This window comes from Equus asinus, chromosome 20 (assembly GCF_041296235.1).
Source record: "Equus asinus isolate D_3611 breed Donkey chromosome 20, EquAss-T2T_v2, whole genome shotgun sequence".
Lineage (NCBI taxonomy): Eukaryota > Metazoa > Chordata > Mammalia > Perissodactyla > Equidae > Equus > Equus asinus.
In genome coordinates, this window is record NC_091809.1 from 41,176,420 (window position 1) to 41,192,331 (window position 15,912).

The window sequence follows — 15,912 nt, forward strand, 5'->3', positions numbered from 1 at the left end:
ACCTGGCTCCTAAAATGAAACCAAGTTCCTTACATCAGACTCAAATACATGTCATTCATTAAAATATAGACTACAAAACAATAGAAATCAATGAAGCAAATTTAACAGACTGGAGATTTTTTGGCAAGTTGGAGGATATTCTATGCTAATTGAAGAGAAGTTTCCAGGAGAGGTAAATATTTATGCTATTTTTCATACAATACAGAGGCAGCGTTAGCACTAGGTTAAGATCCTTTGTTCACATCCTAGCTTAGCAAGCTTCTAACTCTGTGACACTGGAGAATTGTCTTAAACTCTCAGTGCCTTAATATCCTCCTCAGTAAATTGGGACAATAATATTACCAACTCAATATGATAATTATTGTAATTATACATTTCAGTATTTGTGAAGTGCTTAGAATAGTGCCTACATAAAATAATAATCACTGTAAAAGATTTTGTTGAGCAAACAATTCTATAAATATGTCCACATAAATCACATGATAATCTATTCAATTTCACCTATTTGTTCCAAATCCCACTTAGCAATCACACCAACTATAAGAGACTACTTGCCCCAGGTAAATACAAGGCTAAGTTGTAAGGACAGATAATGACATGAAAGCTTATGCCCCACAAGAATGTACTCCTGGGATTAGTGCTTTTCTCAGAGCCAACTTCACATCCTTGTTTCTCAAAGCATATATCAAAGGATTCAGGGAAGGACTAATGATATTATTCAACACCGGAACCACAGAATCCAGCCAAGGGCTGGAACCAGGCCGGAGGTAAATGAAGACTACAGGTCCATAGAAGAGCAGGATGGAAGTCAGATGGGCACTGCAGGTTGAGAAGGCTCTGTGCCTGCCTTCTGAGGAGCTGATTTTCAATATAGAGATAACGATGCGAGTATAAGAAGTGAGGATAAGAAGAAAACACATGAGTGAAACAACACCTACATTGGTGAAACTCACCGTCTGAGCCAGAGAGGTGTCTGCACAGGCCAAGGGCAGCACCACAGGGATATCACAGAAGAAATGATCCACCTCATTGGGGCCACAGTAGGGTGACTTAAAGATGAGGAATGTGAGGACAGATGCATGCAGACAGCTCCCCATCCAGGTGCCTAGAGTGTGCACAGCCTGTGGTTCGTGATAACTGTATATCGCAAGGGTGACAGATGGCTGTAAAATGGTCATAGGCCATCACAGTGTACAGGAAACACTCAGTGCAACCCAAGAAATGGTAAAAGAAGACTTGGGAGGTGCAGCCCTGGTAAGAGATGGTCCGGCTTTGCCCCATCAGGTAGAACATCATTTTGGGGGAACTCACTGAAGGGAAAAATATGTCAAACACTGCCAGGTTTCCCAAGAAGAAATACATGGGAGTGTGGAGGTTGGAGGAAGTGAGGATGGCCAGAAGAATGAGCAGGTTCCCCAGCAGAGTGAGCAAGTAGAAGGCCAGAAAGAAGACAGTTAGCACATTTTCCAGCCCTTTTGTGTGAGGGATTCCCATGAGGAGGAACTCAGTTACAGGAGTGTCATTCCTCATCTTCACTTCTAGTTAGACCTGGAAGATCAAAGAAGGCTTCATGAGATGAGCTTATGCAATAAACGAATACCTTCATAGAACCTATTGGAAATTGATAATATCCATATATTATAAAAAAATTTAACAGTAATCATTGCAATTCTGTAACTAATTACTGTGTGACTTTGAGTAAGTCATTTATTTAATTTTTATCTATTTCCTCAGAAGGAAAATAGGGATAACAAAAGAGATAGAGTAGAAAGAGGGTAGAAAATAAAACTTTCAGTTGGATATATCTGAGTTTAAATGTCAAATCTACTCCCTACTGTGTGACTTGGGATAATTTTGAAAAAAACCCTAAATCTCCTCTGTATCTGTATATGTAGCATAAAACTATCTTATGATTCTTGTGAGGATTAATGCTTTAATGTATCTTAAGTCCCTAGTGTAATGCCCTACTCCTACTCGCCCTTGTTAAAAAATCCATTCAAGACACTAATATTCTGATTTTTATGAGCCTTTATTCCACACAGTATTTCCTTTAGGTCAACGTTCAGCAGTCCTGAGATCATCTATTTATGTGAATGATTCATGAAACTGCTTTTTCCATCACCAGCCACACAACTGAAAATGGAGAATTGTCCGTTACCAATATTTTAAATATGAAATTTAATTTCACTATTTCAATGTTCAATTAGGATTAATATTCAATTAAATTCTAATATTCAATTAAATTCAATATTTCAATATAAAGTTTAGTTTCTCAATAGCAATTACTTCTACAATACAACTGAATACATACAATCCGCATTAAGGTTTTTAAGGTTAAGCTTCATCAGTTAGAGAATATCTTAAGAAAATACCGAGGAGTCAACCACGTCAGTATTCACCCAAACTCAAATAGAGCCAATTCCCACATTTTTCCCACCTTCCTCTAGTGCATATAACCCATCAGAAGATGAGAAAAAGAAAGCGCTCTACACAGAAGGCAGTTACACACCAGACTGAAGGGAAACAGCTGGCTCGGGCTGAAGCAGGCCCCACATCCACCCTCCCCTGTTTCATTTCCTTTTAGATGCTGTGGAACACGAGGGCCAGGCTCTGAGGCCAGAAAAGCTGAGAAATCCTCTTTCTCAGACTCAGTCTCTCAGGCCTGACAGTCTAGATCCAACAGTGCCTCTGGACCCTGAGTGAAGGAGCAGCATTCATTCCCCCAAGAGAGAATAAACGTCTTTAGTGTTCCTTTGGGACTCCGTTCCCTCGTGAGCACCAACTCAAAAGTCTTCAGAACAGAGGAAGCAATTAGACTAGAGATGTTTCTCTCTTCCCTCCCTCCTTCTTTCTCCCCACTGCCTCTCCCTCATTATTTCTTAGACTAAAACAATTATGTAGCAGCATTTAGTAGTTTTTAAATCTCTCATTAGCAATAACTCTTGGGCATGTTTTTCCACTGCTGGAGCACCATCCATTGGGTTCCGATATTTGAAATTGCCCAGTGATCCTGGCCTTGGAAGATGTACGTTTGAAGAAAGCGCTGGGGATTAGGAAAGTAACTACTTAAAGAAAACAGGCAAGAATCCCATCTTGGTGTTAAATAAAACACACCTACAACTGTTTTCCCCATAATTAGCTTTATAATTCTCCCAGTGATCACTTCTTCAACTGCCAGAATTCGTATCTTACTATTTTGTAAAATCTCTTCTCTTTATTTTCCCATTAGACTGCTACTGATGTTTCTCTCAGCATGCTTTAGTTATTGCAACTTGGTTCAATTTCTTTTTAAAGAATTCAGTCTTCTGACTGCCATGTGGAGAATGGATCCCAGAAAACAAGAGTAGAATTTGGTAGGGCTGTTAGCACATTATTTTTACTGGCCATCTAAAGAAACAAGCACATGGACCTACTAAAAATGCTATGTCTAACCATTTTAATAATTGTGATAACAGGAAAGCCACAAAATGACAAACTTTAGGTACTTTTTAAAACATTCTAATACTCACTGTCCTTTTTCATGCCAGGGAATTCAGAAGAGAGTTCTGTCTCCATGGTTTTGAAGTCATAATTACATCTTACTGAGAATCTCCTTTTTTTTTTTTTTAACCAGGCTGTTCAAGGCCCTTTTATTTCATCCTTGCATCAACCCCATGAGCTAAATGCTATTTTCTTTTTAAGGATGAAAGTAGGTTTGAAAAAGATCAAGTAATTACCAAAGTCTACTCCAAAAGTCAGTCACTGACTTTGGATCTGAAGTTTAGTCGGTCTGCATTTAAAATTTATGTTCAATTCCTAGCAAATAGAATAAATATTCTGAGTCTTAATTTAAAAAGTAAACATGCTTGGTGACGTATTTCTACCCATTTTTCTGTTCTTTAGCTTTGCTTTAAAAATGAAGCTATTAAGAGGCTGGCCCAGTGGCACAGCAGTTAAGTTTGCACGTTCCACTTTGGCAGCCAGAGTTTGCAGGTTCAGATCTCAGGTGTAGACCTACGCACTGCTTGACAGATGTTCCACATATAAAGTAGAGGAAGATGGGCATGGATGTTAGCTCAGGGCCAGTCTTCCTCAGCAAAAAGAGGAGGATTGGCCGTAGTTAGCTCAGGGCTAATCTTACTCAAAAAATAAATAAATAAGTGCTCAATGATTTAAAGGAAAAGTGAATATAATGAGCAGATAAATGGAAGATATACAAAAGAACACAGAACTTCTGGATGACAAAAATGTAATGTCTGAAATTTAAAAATTGAAGGAAGCAATTGCTAGTATATTAGGCACTGAAGAGGAAAATATCAGAGAATCTGAAATCATAACAAAAGAAACTGTCCAAAATGAAGAACAGAGAAAAAAGTAAAGGAGGAAAAAGAAAAAAAAAAAACAATCTCAATGACTTGTGGGACAATGTCAAGAAGTCTGTCATAAGTTACCAGCACCTGAGAAGGAAGGGAAAAATAGAAAAAGTGTTTAAAGAAATGATAGATAAAAAATTTTGAAATTTTCCCTTTTTTTGTTTATTTGAGGAAGATTAGCCCTGAGCTAACATCTGCCACCAATCCTCCTCTTTTTGCTGAGGAAGACTGGCCCTGAGCTAACATCCATGCCCATCTTCCTTTAATTTATATGTGGGACACCTGCCACAGCGTGGCTTGATAAGCAGTGACTAGGTCCATGCCTGGAACTGAATCCATGAACCCCGGGCCACTGAAGCAGAGTGCACAAACTTAACTGCGGTGTCACCAGGCCAGCCCCTAAAAATTTTGAAATTTTGATGACAAGGATAAACCAAGAGATCCAAGGAGCTGAATAAACCACAGACAGGGTGAAAAGAAAACTGCTCAAGTTTATATTACAATAAAATTGATGAAAACCAATGATAGAGAAAAATATCTTAAAAGGAGCCAGGTTAAAAAAAAATAGATGCTGAGTATAGAACAAAGATAATAATGAAGACATAGTTACCATCAAAGTTGTGCAAAACAGGAGGCAGTGGAATCACATATTTAAAAGGCTGATATTAAAAATGTCAACTTAGATATCTATATCTACCAAAATTATCCTTTGAAAATGAAAGGACAATATTTGTTTAGGAAAACAAAATCTTTTTTTACAAAAGAAGAATTTTGTAAACAGTAGGCCTGGACTACAAGAAATGTTAAAGGAAACTCTTCACACAGAAGGAAAATGAATCCAAATGAAAAATTCAATTTATAGAAATGAATAGGAGTGCCAGAAAGGGAAATTTCACTGTTTGAAACAAAAATAATAGCAATGTATTGTGGGATTTATTACATATATAAAAGTAAAATGTATAGCAACAATAGCACACAGGATGGAAATTATGCTGCTTTAAGATTCATCCATTATATATGAAGTGGCAAAACTTGAAGGTAAATTGTAATCATTTAAGGATGGATATTGTGAACCCTAGAGCAACAACTAAAACAAATGAGGTATAGGAATAAGCAAATAATGAAGATAAATTAAAACACACACACAAAATTAATAAAGATACTTCATCAATATGAAATCAGAAAAGGATAAGAAAAACCAACACATCTGGAACAAATAGTAAACAAAATAGCAAAACAGTAAACCTAAATAAGCTGTATTAATAATTACATTATATGGAAATTGTTGAACTATTCCATTTAAAAGTCAGATATTTTCAAACTAGATTTAAAAAATACTCAGTGATATGCTGTCTAAACCCACTTTAAATGCCACTTTAAAATACAAATGGGATTTAAGTAAAAAGGTGGCATAATACACATATATCATGTGAACATGGATTATAGGAAAGTTTGAGTGGCTATATTAATATCATAAAGTAGGCTTCAGAACAAGGAATATCATTGGCAATAAGGAGGGAAATTTCATAATTGTAATGGGGTCAATTCATGACAAAGATGTCAAAATTCTAAATGTGTATGCACACAATAATAAGATTTCAAATATATGAAGCAAAAATTGATAGAATAATAAAGAGAGATGGACAAATTCCCAATTACAGTTGAAGATTTTAATACTCCTTGCTCAGTAATTGATAGAACAAAGAGAGAGAGAGTCTGTAAGGATGTAGAACAATAGTATGAACCAAGTTGACTAAATTTACGTTTATAAAATACTCCATGGTCTTGCATGAACAGAATACACATTTTTATCAAGTGCATATAAAACATTAAGAAATATCAGACTTTTGTTGGGCCATAAAACAAATCTCAGTAAGCTCAAAGAGATAAGTATATTTTCTGACCACAGAGAAATTAAATTACAAATCAAGCCCATGGTGTTTTAGTAGTGAATTCTACCAAACATTTAATGAAGAAATAATGCCAAATGTATACAGTTATTTATTGAAGTCATAACAGTTCATAACATTTTGAAATTTCAAACGTACTTTATTATTTGTAGTCACCATATATATGTGCCCCTTTACTGCTTATGCCCATCTCCTATCCCCCTTCCCATCTGGTAATCATTAATCTATTCTCTTGGCCCATGTATTCGTGTTTCTTCTACACATGAGTGAAATCATGTGGTGTTTGTCCTTCTCTGTCTGTCTTACTTTGCTTAACAAAGATCCATCCATGTTGTTGCAAATGAGAAAGGTTTTTTGGGGCTGAGTAGTATTCCATTGTATATATATACCACTTCTTTTTAACCCATTCATCAGTTGATGGGCACTTGGGTTGCTTCCACATCTTGGCAATTATGAATAATGTTGCAACGAACATAGGAGTGTATAAGTCTCTTTGAATTGTTGATTTCATAATCTTTGAATAAATACCCAGTAGTGTGAAGTCTTGGTCATACAGTACTTCTATTTTTAATTTTTTGAGAAATCTCTATATGGTTTTCCATAGTAGCTGCACCAGTTTACATTCCCACCAGGAGTTCTCTTTTCTCCACATCCTCTCCAACACTTGTTTTTTGTCTTGGTAATTATAGCCATTCTAAAGGTGGACTTGATGTCTCATTGTAGTTCTGATTTGCATTTCCCTAATAATTAGTGATGTTGAACATCTTTTCATGTGCCTGTCAGCCATCTGTATATCTTCTTTGGAGAAATATCTGTTGACAACCTCTGCCCATTTTTTGATCGACTTGTTTGTTTTTCTGTAGTTGAGTTGTATGAGTTTTTATATATTTTGGAGATTAACCCCTTGTCAGATATATGATTTGCAAAATTTTCTTTCAGTTGGCATGTTGTCTTTTCATTTTGTTCCTGGTTTCCTTTGCCTTGCAGAAGCTCTTTAGTCTGATGTAGTCCCATTTGTTTATTTGTTCTTCCTTTCCCCTTGCCTGAGTAGACCGTATCCAAAAAGATGCTTCTAAGACTGATGTCAAAGGGTGTACTGCCTATATTTTCTTCTTGGTGTTTTATGATTTCAGATCTTACCTTCAAGTTTTTAATCTATTTTGAGTTAATTTTTATGTATGCCATTAAGATAATGGTCTACTTTCATCCTTTTGCATGCGGCTGTCCGGTTTTCCCAACACCATTTATCAAAGAGACTTTCCTTTCTTCATTGTATGTTCTTAGCTCCTTCACTGAAGATTAGCTATTCACAGGTGTGTGGTATTATTATGGGGCTTTCAATTTTGTTCCCTTGATCTGTGTGTCTGTTTTTGTGCCAGTACCAAGCTTTTTGATTACTATAGTTTTGTAGTATATTTTGAAGTCAGGGATTGTGATGCCTCCAGCTTTGTTCTTTTTCTCAAGATTGCTTTAGCTATTTGGGGTCTTTTGCTGCTGCATATGAATTTTAGGATTCTTTGTTCTATTTCCGTGAAGAATGTCATTGGGATTCTGACTGGAATTGCATTGAATCTGTAGATTCCTTTGTATAATATGGACATTTAAAATGTATTTATTCTTCTAATCCATGTGCATGGAATATCTTCACATTTCTTTATGTTATCATCAATTTCTTTCAATAATGTCTTACAGTTTTTATTGTATAGCTCTTTCACCTCCTTGGTTAAATTTATTCCTAGATATTTTATTCTTTTTGTTGTGGTTGGAAATGGGATTGTATTCTTGAGTTTTCTTTGTATTAGTTCATTATTAGAGTATAGAAATGCAACAGATGTTTGTGAGTTGGTTTTGTTCCTGGCAACTTCACTGTAGTTGTTGATTATTTCTAATACTTTTCTGATGGATTCTTTTGAGTTATCCTTATATAGAATCATGTCATCTGCAAACAGTGAGAGTTTCACTTTTTCCTTGCCAATTTGGATGCCTTTTATTTCCTTTTCTTGCCTAAACACTCTAGCCAAAACCTCAAGTTCTATGTTGAATAAGTGGCAAGAGTGGGCACTCTTGTCTTGTTCCTGATCACAGAGGGATGGCTTCCAGTTTTCACCATTGAGTATGATATTGGCTGTGGGTTTGTCATAAGTGGTCTTTATTATGTTGAGGTACTTTCCTTCTATACCCATTTTATTGAGTTTTTTTTATCATAAATGGATGTTGAATCTTGTCAAATACTTTCTCTGCATCTATTGAGATGATCGTGTGATTTTCATTCCTCATTTTGTTAATGTGGTGTATCACATTGATTGATTTGTGAGTGTTGAACCATCCCTGTGCCCCTGATATAAATCCCATTTGATCCTGGTTTATGATCCTTTTAATGTATTGCTGTATTCAGTTTTCCAATATATTGTTGAGGATTTTTGCATCAATGTTCCTCAGTGACAATGGCCTGTAATGTTCCTTCTTTGTGTTGCCCTTGTCTGACTTTGGTATCAAGGTGATGGTGGCTTTGTATAAATTGTTAAGAAGTGCTACATCTTCCTCAGTTTTCTGGAATAATTTGAGAAGGATAGGTAATAAATCTTATTTGACTGTTTGGTAGAATTCTCCGGAGAAGCCATCTGGTCCTGGATTTTACTTTTTGGAAGGTTTTTATTTACTCTTTCAATCTCTTTGCTTGTGATTAGTCTATTCAGATTCTCTATTTCTCCTTGGTTCAGTTTTGGGAGGTTGTATGATTCTAAGAATGTATCCGTTTCTTCTTGATTCTCCAATTTGTTGACATATAGTTTTTCATAGTATTTCTGTGGTATCCCTTGTAATTTCTCCTCTTTCATTTCTGAGTTTATTTATTTGAGCCTTCTCTCTTTTTTTCTTAGTGAGTATGGCTAAGAATTTGTCAATTTTGCTCATTTTTTCAAGGAACAGCTCTTAGTTTCTTTGATCCTTTCTACTTTAGTTCTGTTAAGTGTAGTTTAAGATAGCTTATTTGAGATTCTTCTTGTTTTTTTTTTATTAATGTTATGATAGATTACAACCTTGTGAGATTTCAGTTGTACATTATTGTTAGGCATGTTGTGGATACACCACTTCCCCCTTTGTGCCCTCCCCCCACCCCCCGTTTTCCCTGGTAACAACCGATCAGATCTCCTTGTCAATATATTAACTTCCACCTATGAGTGGAGTCATACAGAGTTCGTCTTTCTCTGACTGCCCTATTTCGCTTAACATAATACCCTTGAGGTCCATCCACATTGCTGCGAATGGGCCTATTTTGTCTTTTTTGTGGCTGAGTAGTATTCCATTGTATACACATATACAATGGAATACTACTCAGCCACAAAAAAGAATAAAATTGTCCCATTCACAACAACATGGTTGGACCTTGAAGGAATTATGTTAAGTGAAATAAGCCAGATAGAGAAGGACAATCTCTGTATGACTCCACTCATATGAGGAATTTAAACATGTAGACAAGAGAACAGATTAGTGGCTGCCTGGGGAAAGGGGGGGTCTTGGGTGGGCACAAAGGGTGAAGGGGCGCACCTACAACACAACTGACAAACAATAATGTACAGCTGAAATTTCACAAGACTGTAAAATATCATAAACTCAATAAAAAATAAAAAAATAAATTTTCACAGAAAATCTAAATATAAGTTTATAAGATAGAAGGTGCAAAGGCAGAAGTCCCTGAAATGAGAGAAAATCTCTGAATCAGACAAGGTGAGGTAGAGGTATCATCCATTCCTGACTGGGAATTTGCAGTCTGCCAGGTCTCAGAGGGAGAAAGTTTAATTAGCAAGATGTTTATCTGGGAAGAGTAATGCTTGGAACATCCCTGGAGCAAAGCAGCTCCAGAGCTCTTTTTTGTGACTGGCCGTAATCACCAGAAAGTAAAAACTTCATCAAAGGGACTATGAACCTCACCAGAAAATTGTCCCTTTTGGGATGAAAGCCTATATTTTCTCCATTTGAATTTAAAGAAGAAATCAGAGAACAAAACAAAACAAAAAAACCACACAACTAAATCATTCCTAGAACAAGGAATTTTCAAACCCAGAGTATGATGGTTATTTACTTTGGAAATTGATTTTTGGCTAAACAAAATACCTTAAGGAATGACGGCCCATCAAATGCAAAACCAACTTAAAGGCATTTGAAAAAATTGAGTATTTATCATTATGTGGAGACATTATCCTTATCCATGGGGACTCAGGGGCCAAGGCAATATCTCCTGGGATATGAAATCAGTTTTAATCTCTACTATTTAAAATGAGTTTATGTCTGTAGCTTGTTTTGCGGTTTCATCTATGCAAGAAAAAGCAGCATCTTACCCCTTAAAGACAGAGTTTCTGTAAATCTTGAACTTTGTTGTCAAATTGTAAGTAGCAAAATTTTAGCATTTTTCATTGTTGGAATTTTAGTGTGATTATGATGTGTTTGTGGTCATAGGTTTATTCTTCCTCAGCTTTGGCTTATATTGCCTAAGTCATGGCTACAGGGCCAATTTTGCATAGTTTTATAAAACACTCAAAATTTTATAAGAATGCCATCAATAAAGTGCTTTCTCTATAAATCTTGGCATTATTACTCTGAAATTGAAGCAATAGAAAAGGTCTGTTTTTATTAGATACTCCAAAATGGGAATGTGTTATTTATATTACTCTATGTGGCAGAAGCATCTTAGAATTCATGTAGAAATGTTCCCCTTCTGTCAGAAACTTCCAGGTTACAACCAGATTTCTCTTCATTTCCTCATACCATTTTATTTCTTTTCTCTTTCAATATATAAATTCAAGGAAATTCAGATTATTAAAAAAAGGAAAGAAGGGCCAGCCCAGTGGCACAGCAGTTAAGTTCCCAGATTCTGTTTTGGCCACCCAGCGTTCACTGGTTCAGATCCCAGGTGCAGACCTATGCACCATTTGTCAAGCCATGCTGTGGCAGGGATCCCACATATAAAGTAGAGGAAGATGGGCACGGATGTTAGCTCAGGGCTGGTCTTCCTCACCAAAAAGAGGAGGATTGGCGACAGATGTTAGCTCAGGGCTAATCTTCCTCAAAAAGAAAGAAAGAAAGAAAGAAAAACTTACAGTCTGAGTCATGGAATAATAGAAACCCTAGAAACAATAAAAATCATTTCAGACTACATATTTTTCCTTTAGTTTTAAAAGCACATTTGTGTCTGTTTTATAGCAAACGTAAATATTCAGTCCTGGAATTCAAACACCAGAGGTACAGTTTAGTCCTCTTTAGTATGTAAGCAGATATAATTCCTCATGGGCCTCTCAAAATAAGTTGTGAGTCGACTGGATCACACTTTAGAGAGTGATTGATTGCTTAAACTCCTGGAGGGAGAAATGATAAAAAATTGTGAGTAGAAATAAACATAGTATACGAGGAGTTGAGGAAAGTGATGGTACTGTGACCATTATTGCAGTAGTTTGGTGTCAGATTTCACAGATGATCAGGGGAATATGGTCTATGGTTGGACAGAGGAGTCTGGCTCCAAGTAACACTAGACCACTGCTGGGGTCCCACCTTGGCACATGCTGTTGACCAGAGAGCTTTAGAAAGAAATTTTCTTTCAATCATCAAGGATGAAGATTTCTTTCAAGTTTATGTTTATAGTGGTTGTTCTCTGATGAACAGAGGCTGAACCTGTATATTTGGCTGTGTGTGTGTGTGTGTCTGTGTGTGTACATGTGTGTGTTTATATGTGTGTGGGAGAGAGAGAGAAAGAACGAGTGATCCCTGAATAAAGGTTTATCCCTAGAAAGTGTGTTAAGTCTGGAAAGACACTAGTTAGGTATATCTTTTCGAATTCTACAGAAACCACCATACAAAAAGTACTCCTCTTTTCTATTTGGCAGATTTTATATGAATTTAGTCCTTTTTTTTATTTGACTGATTCTTTTCTATTTGGCTGATTTGGGTACTGAAATAAGGAAGTGACTGTTCCTCTTCAAAGTCCCACGTTAAAGTAAAAGTGCTATGACAAACATAAATGCCAACCTGCCTCTTGTGTTCTCCATCGGGGAAAATATAGTTGCCATGTTTCATATAAAATATGTTTTCAGTAAATATTGGATTCACTTTCCTTCCTATAGGGACAGAGGACCATAGATGAGAAGAAATGACAAACGTGAGCCACGTGACAACGTTCATCCTTCCCCATGCACCTGCACTGGACACTCCCCTCTTTGGGATCTTCTTGGTGATTTATGTACTCACTGTGGTGGGGAACCTCCTCATCCTGCTGGTGATCACAGTGGATTCCCACTTCCACACCCCCATGTATTACTTCCTGACTAACCTGTCCTTCATTGACGTGTGGTTTTCCACAGTCACTGTGCCCAAAATGCTGATGACCTTGGTCTCCCAGGAGGCAAGGCTATCTCATTCCACAGCTGTGTGGCCCAGCTCTACTCCTTCCACTTCCTGGGGAGCACCGAATGTTTCCTCTACACAGTCATGTCTTATGACCACTACCTGGCCGTCAGTTACCCACTCAGGTACAACAGCATGATGAATGGGAGAACGTGTGTCCTCCTGGCCACAATCACATGGCTAACTGGCTCTCTGCACTCTGCTGTCCAGACCACACTGGCATTCCATTTGCCCTACTGTGGGCCCAACCAGATCCAGCATTACTTCTGTAATGCACCGCCCATCCTCAACCTGGCCTGTGCAGACACCTCTGCGAACGAGATGATAATCTTTGTCAACATCGGGGTAGTGATCTCAGGTTGCTTTCTCCTAATAGTGTTGTCCTATGTGTCCATTGTCTGTTCCATTCTGAAGATTCGCACCTCAGAGGGGAGGCACAGAGCCTTTCAGACCTGTGCCTCCCATTGCATTGTGGTCCTTTGTTTCTTCGGCCCTGGTGCTTTTATTTACCTGAGACCAGGCTCCAAGGATGCTGTGGATGGGGTTGTGGCAGTTTTCGACACTGTGCTGACACCTCTTCTAAACCCTGTGATATACACCCTGAGGAACAAGGAAGTGAAGAAAGCTCTGTTCAAACTGAAAAGTGAGTCAATATTCACTCACAGTAAATAATTAAGAAAGGACAGATATAACTAGCTTCTTTTTTACTTACAATTCAATTAAACCACCAACATTAGTATTTTAGTTTTAAGAAACATTCCAATTACCCAGTTTTAATTTTTAATGAAAATTTAATGATTTTTTAAGTTTTCTCCTGTGCAATACTTGTCAAAATCTAAGATTAAGCAGCCTTTTAATGGCGATAATCTAAAAGGAAGGATAATGACCTGTTCTATTTTTTGTGTGTTCTATCAGGTAAGTCATGAGAGACATGGTTTACTTCTATCCCCTACATAAATATTTTCCAGAATTGCTCTCCAGTAAAATACTCTTATATTTTATTTTGTGAAACGTAAATCAAAACTTGTAAAAAGCTTTTTTTACCCTTGCAAGCTTTCGATATTGAAAAATCATTAATAATATTCAAAATACATTACATAATATAGTGCCCATAAGATAAGATTTTTATGTTAGAAAATATCTGGCCAAAAATGCTTCATTATCAAGATGAAAGGCTTTATTCACATATATGAGCCAATGAATATTATGTAACTATTTAGTTTTTTTTCACTTTGATCTGCAAAGATTTTGAAAATAAATATTTGTCTACTTATTCACTATTTGTATTCTATTGGTCACTGATATAACTGTCTAGATTTTCCCTTCTGTATTTACAGAGATTCTGTCTTTACCTTAAATGTAAACCTATTTTTAACAATCTTAAAATTATTTTTGTAAATAAACAGGGGACAAATAATAACTATGAAAGCATGACCCGTATAAACCATGAAACAGTGACCTATGTAAGAGGTTGATTATTAGTGTTTACTCCAGTAAACCAAGTCTGTATGGACAATTATATAACCCTACTCATTTTGCAAAGGAGAAAACTGAGAACAAGTCAGACAAAAATTACTTAGCCATTCAGTTCCCTTGGATTCTTCATTTCCTTGTAACATCACACTATTTTAAACTCACAATAACACAAAATATTGTGGGACATTTACTGAGTGTTAAGGAACATGATACACAACAGATTTGCAAAAATAACTGACAAGATCTCTGTCTTCATGGAAGTCATCATCTGGTGAGGGAGAAAAACAAGTGTATCATCATCCAGGGTACATTATGATAAGTGTAATGGTGCCCAAGGAGAGGCTCATTATTAGTTTTTAACTTAAAAATATGCTGTTAGATTCAATATAATAATAATATGTATTAAATAAAACCATGGTGAAAGTCATTTAGATTTTTAATGATGATATATAAAGTATCTTGTTTAATTGAAATTTTTATTTAATTAATTGTAGAATCACATAATGTTGGAAGACATAATACAGAGAGATCCTTTGTCTACCTTTGCCCAGTTTCCCCCAGTGGTAATAATTGGTAAAATTATAGCATAATGTCACAACCAGGATATTGACATTCATATAATCTACAGATCTTATTCATATTTCCCCAGTTGTATTTGTGTGTGTGTGTGTGTGTGTGTGTGTTAAGGAGTATAAATTTTAACACCTGTGTAGGTTTGGATAGTCACCACTACAGTGAAGATCTTGAGCAGTTCCAAGAACTTATAGATCTCTTGTGTGATGGGTTTTTAGCCAATATGAATATTGACCACTGAATAAAGCTGTATGATATTAGTAGAGGGTTAGATAAAACAACTTTGAGTTATATTTTATTTTTTTGTTTATACTTTTTATGTTTTCTTTTTTCTCGTTCCCTCCCATATCCATCTTTTCATTTATTCAATATACAAATATGAATTAAGTGGCCATTGTGTGCCAAGCATTATGAGCATAAAGATTGAACAGACATAGACCTCCTTTTCAAGGAGCTTACAGTCCTAGTATAAAAGAAGCATAGTATGAATAAGAAGAGGAGTCATAAAATTAGAGGAATCCAGAAGAAATTTGCATACAACACTAGAAAGAATAATTTTTATCTTGCAAATTTTTGGATTATTGTAATGCAGCAGATGGAACCATAATATGATGGCATTATATTTAGAAATGTAATTAGGAGGACTATGGAAGACAGAATTGGAGGAAGATAAGCTTTAGGGCAAAAAGATCAACCAGAGAGATTTTTCAACTGCCTATCAGAAAAAAACATGAAAATCCAGGTTCAGGCAGTAGCAGCAGGACTTGAGAGTGGTGCAATGGATGGCAAATAGTAGCCAATTGTGTGAGGAGGTAAAGTGATGGAGATGTTTAGTATGCTTGGACAACTGTGATATAACTCAACAAACTAGACAAAGTAATAGGGGTAACTTCTTAGGGTAGAATGAAGAATCCCACTTTTGAAATGTTTTCATTAAGTACCTGTGAAACTTTCAGGTAAAATTATCTGGTTGAAAGCGTAGCTTAGAAGACAAAGCAGGTGATACTTACAAAGTAAAGTAAGGAAGGGGACTGGTCACTAGTTTATGACATTCGTTGGCTTATGCTCGCTGTTAAATATCCATTTCCCAAACGTGGAGAAGGAAACTTCTCCTAATGAGCAGCATAAAGTGGAACCAGATCACTAAGGGATAACCCACGACCCTTCCTACATTTCCTAAGGAAGCACAAGAAAGATAGTCTTCAGGA

The 15,912-nt window shown here is 36.4% G+C and overlaps 2 pseudogenes; one reads left to right on the forward strand and one right to left on the reverse strand.

The window, feature by feature from the left end:
• Positions 1–605: 605 nt before the first annotated feature.
• Positions 606–1,530, reverse strand: LOC106832737 (putative olfactory receptor 10D4; annotated as a pseudogene).
• A 10,871-nt stretch (positions 1,531–12,401) lies between these two features.
• LOC106832805 (olfactory receptor 10G7-like) lies at positions 12,402–13,327 on the forward strand (annotated as a pseudogene).
• Positions 13,328–15,912: the final 2,585 nt, after the last annotated feature.